General features: G+C 32.9%; 1 long non-coding RNA gene across 1 annotated transcript; it reads left to right on the top strand.

The window, feature by feature from the left end:
- The first annotated feature begins 1,397 nt into the window (after positions 1–1,397).
- Positions 1,398–4,021, top strand: LOC129136853 (uncharacterized). Its single transcript, XR_008538866.2, has 2 exons — positions 1,398–2,040; positions 3,785–4,021. It is a non-coding gene; the product is annotated as an uncharacterized LOC129136853 (long non-coding RNA).
- Positions 4,022–4,999: the final 978 nt, after the last annotated feature.

The following is a 4,999-nucleotide window of genomic DNA, read 5'->3' as shown; positions in this document are numbered from 1 at the left end:
GCAATACTTCTTAATTTCTGTTTTTAAAATTTAAGATGTAAATAATAGTGTATTTTTAAAATATAAAAAACAATCTATAACTATGATAAAACCAAGCTGTGTAATTAGTAAATCTTGCTGAAAACAAATGGTAATAAAATGCATAAGCTGAAGGCATAATATTTAGTAAAGATCAAAACAAATGTAGAACAATAGATGCAAGAAAAAAATAACAGAAATTATAGCAGATATAAATATAAACTCTAAAAGAAGGGAAATTATTTAAACATTAAAAGGCAATTCTTTAAAAAGAAAAATTTTAGTTGTTAAAAACTTGCAAAACTACACAGAATCAAAAATAAAGATACAGATGTGGAAGAAAACATTAAACAGTTTGGAGAATAACGTGTATGGGTTTATGAAAATAAAGAAAATCTAGATTAAAAAATTCTAGCAATTGAATGAACATTTTTCTGTTCATTGCTTGCTAGTTTGGGAATAGGAAGAATCGCTTAGCCTTCATTAGTGGCAAAGTTATGCTATTACATCACCCTGTTCTCCATTCCAGACAACTTTTATTCTTACAATTTGCTAATACCCTTAATGTAAGTATTTTGATAAATCTAAATTGTATTTTGAACTCTAATCAATCTAGTTCTTAACAAATCTTTATTCCTAGAATCAATATTTATGGAAGATTCTAAAACGATGCATACTCCTTCCACCTACTGTCAAATTTTAATTTCATCTTTGTTTTAGGTCAGAGCAATAGAGAACAGAGCTGCTTATTTAGGCTTTTTGCAGGTGTGTACTTAGCAAACTCTTTTGGCATTATGCCATCATCCTATTTGGAGAGACTTTTTAAGGCAAGGAATTCTGAAACTTCATAATATCTTTATTTCAAGCATGCCAAGGAGAATATTTTCCTCTATATAGTAGCATGCCATGTATATGAGAAACCATTTAGACAAAAAAACCTGTGATGTTGAGTAATTCATATGTGTAATTAAGCATGTCAAATACTACCTATGCAACAAAAGTGACATATGCTAAATAAGCCTGCAAAATACTAGTAAAACTATGCCAAACACATTTCCTAAAAGAAAATTGAATTTGACTACAATTTTAAGTGGTGTTATGCTTAATAAAATCTTAATATCATAAGTTATTATAAGTTCTTTATTTTGTGTTTTTCACTTGGAATTTTATAGGACTGAGTATTTTTATTTTGAATAATAATTACCTTTCTGCTTTGTCTTCTAGGAATCTGATAACCAAAAGTTCTACTCACCTCAAGTAATGATGATTGCTTTTGTAGCTTTCAGTTTGTATTCTAACACTATGACTCTCCTTACATATTTCCTTGCCCTTATTTTTCTACTCCCGTGTTTCCTTGTTTAAGTCTGTGTGGTATGCTTTACTGTAAGGCACAGCAAATTTTTCAGCGTGTCAAAATAACAATGAAATGGGCTTAAAACAACAATTAATAGTATAATCTGACCATCAACCAGTTAGAGAAAAAAAGCTATATCCCTCCCAGCCAATTCTAAACTATTTTTGTAGTGTTATCTCCTATTTTTGCAGTTTTATCTCCTACAATACAAAATAGAGTCTAACTGAATTTTTAAATGTCTAAAATGATTTCCTACTATAAAATTCACTGACTTAAGATTGTTCCCCTCTTCTGCCTTTTTTTGAAATATACATGGGAGTCTTTACTGAATAAGGGGTGCTTTAAAAAATCTGTGTACTTTCTATGACATATACTTATATTTTGTATTTCTACGTTAGTTAATGATGCAGAGATGGGTATTTTAAAACTCGAAGTCCATGGCCCTCATGGAACTTATTTTCTAAGAAATGAAACAGGTAGTTCAGTTGACCCGTGAACCACTCGGCTTGGAACTGTGTGGGTTCACTTATAGTCAAAATTTCCTGTGCCTCTGCCACTCCTGAGACAGAAAGAGTAATCCCTCTAATTCCTCCTCTTCCTAAGCCTAATCAACCTGAAGATGACGAGGATGAAAACCTTTCTGATGATCCACTTCCATTTAATGAATAGTAAATATATTTTCTCTTCTTTATGACTTTTAATAACTTTTCTCTAGCTTACCTTATTATAAGAATATAGTATAACAAATGTATAACACACAAAATATGTGTTGATCAACTGTTTATGTTATCTGTAAGGCTCCCAGTCAACAGTAGGCTACTGTTGTTAAGATTTTTTTTCTTTTTTCTTATTTTTTTCTCTTTTTTTTTTTTTTTTTTTTTTTTTTGAGACGGAGTCTCACCCTGTGGCCCAGGCTGGAGTGCAATGGCATGATCTCGGCCCATTACAACCTCCACCTCCTGGGTTCAAGCGATTCTCCTGCCTCAGCCTCCCGAGTAGCTGAGATTACAGGCGCGTGCCACCACACCCAGCTAATTTTTTGTATCTTAATAGTAGAGACAGTGTTTTATCATGTTGGCCAGGCTCATCTCAAACTCCTGACCTCATGACCCTCTGGCCTCGGCCTCCCAAAGTGCTGGGATTACAGGCATGAGCCACTGCACCTGGCCAGTAGTTAAGACTTTAAGGAGTCAAAAGCTATATACTGATTTTTGACTGCGTAAGAGTCAGCACTCCTAACCCTTGAGTTTTTCACGAGTCAACTGTGTAAAATACAAGGAAGTGTGAGAACGTCTATGTGGGAAGTCTCCTTAGGACTTGGGAAGATTAGGGAAGACTTTTGTAAAAAGTGGTATGTGTGCTGAACTGTGAAGGATAAAAAATAAAGAAGACGAAAGAGAGTATTAAAGGCCTAGAGAAGGACATACACTGGCCCAGAGACAGGAAAGAGCAGTGAAAGTTCATGTTTTTTCCTATGGATTCATATTCTAGGAGCAAGAGATAAAACATGGACAGAGAAAATGGGGCCAGCTGAGAACCTGGTAAAACTATGATTAGAAATGTGAACTGTATCTTTTAAAGCACTGAGGCTGTGTTTCTGATTTTACTCCAAGTGTGACATGATTTGAAGTACACTTGAGAAACATTTCTTTAACTACACAGAGGGGTTGCCTTGCAGGAATGCAAGAGGAAAAGAGTAAAACACTTTAGTGGGCTGCTTCGGTCATCTAAGACAAATATACTAATAAGTCATTCATAAAATATCCTCGTAAAAATTAGTTACCATAGCCAATTTATTAGTAGTAATGACTTAGGAGTATCAAATCTTGAATCTAAGCTAGCTAAATTTGTCTTAATATTTAGCACAGCTGTGAATTGCATGTAATTTTCTATAATCATGATGGCAATTCTTAGGGGTAATGCCGTAAAACACATATAATCACATATGTATTCTTTTTTTTTTCTTTTATTATTATACTTTAAGTTTTAGGGTACATGTGCACATTGTGCAGGTTAGTTACATACGTATACATGTGCCATGCTGGTGCGCTGCACCCACTAACTGGTCATCTAGCATTAGGTATATCTCCCAATGCTATCCCTCCCCCCTCCCCCCACCCCACAACAGTCCCCAGAGTGTGATGTTCCCCTTCCTGTGTCCATGTGATCTCATTGTTCAATTCCCACCTATGAGTGAGAATATGCGGTGTTTGGTTTTTTGTTCTTGCAATAGTTTACTGAGAAGAAAAACATTGTTTTCCACTCGAATTAGAAATCGTAAAGGCATAGCTTAGAGTAGGTGTTTTTAAAAACTCTTAAGTAATACAGGGATACCATATAGATGGGTTCTTTTGAAATTTACCAAAATTGTCTAAGTGTTCACTTAATGGCATTCGGTTTTCTTCATTGTAGGTTCAAAGTGTTGCAATGTGTACAAAATAAGAGGAGTGTCTGTGCCTTTGAAAGGTAAATGTTTGTAGAATCTCAAAGTTTAGAACAAATATTACCTATGCAACAAAAATGACATCTGCTAAGTAAGCCTACAAAATACTACTAAACAACACCAAACACATTTCTTCATAATAAAATGAAATTTGACTAGAATTGTAAGTGGTGTTTTGCTTAATAAAATCTCAATGTCAGAAGTTATTATTACAAATTCTGTCTTCTGTGTTTTTCACTTGGAATTATATAGGACATATTTGAGTCACCCTGATATTTTCCTTGAATTGTCTTATTTTTTATCCAAGTACTAAAATAAAAAGAAATAGAGATTTCATATTAAGTGTTATTATATGGCTGTTTTTAGATTGGGATAGATGGAATTTATTCATATTAAAAGCAAATCATGTGTAATTATTTTATGTTAGGGAAAATGAGTAAGATCTTCGAAAAATAAAGCTCACAAGGCTTAATTTCCTGCTTCTTTTTACATCCTTTCTGTTTACCAAAGTGTCTTCAATATATGAGTGTTTCTGATGAAAATAGACATATAGATTTAAAATCATTTTTAAAGATCCTAAAATATAGGTTATATAACTTCTAAAATACTGTTTGTGCTTCCTGAAAAAAATTAGATTAATGTACTTTTAATTCTGAGAATACAAATATTAACAGAGCATTTCAGCATACTATATCTGGTCTACATAAGGAGCAAAATGATTTTCACTGACATCCAACTGGTTATTCAACACATACAAATCTGCTGCCTCTACACTCTGGTAAAGTTTCCGTTCTATAAGTGGTCATTAGGGTGTTATGTGAATACAGGCTTTTTAAAAAATGGTGGCCTGAAATTGTTTTTGTAAATAAAGATTATTTCTCAACAGAGAAATCCACTATAGTTGAAATAGGTACTCTCTCTCTTATTGGTGAAATTTGTCAGGTATTTTAATGTGAAAAGAAAAATAAAATAATAGAATACTAATTTTATTTGTTCATGTAATAGTACCTACTTTTGGAATCTGGTCAACAAGATAAGAATGCCCTAATCATAAACAATTGTACAGAGAAGCTGATATGCATTTGTAAGATTGCTGCTTCTATTCACTGGCATTTTAAAAATTGTGAGAAAATATTGGTGGTAATATGTTATAATCAAGACTTTGAGCAATTATGTATGTAATT

The sequence above is a fragment of the Pan troglodytes genome, chromosome 14 (genome assembly GCF_028858775.2).
Source record: "Pan troglodytes isolate AG18354 chromosome 14, NHGRI_mPanTro3-v2.0_pri, whole genome shotgun sequence".
NCBI classification, from domain to species: domain Eukaryota; kingdom Metazoa; phylum Chordata; class Mammalia; order Primates; family Hominidae; genus Pan; species Pan troglodytes.
Note: the sequence above shows the minus strand (reverse complement) of the source record. Positions and strands in the feature narration are given on the sequence as shown.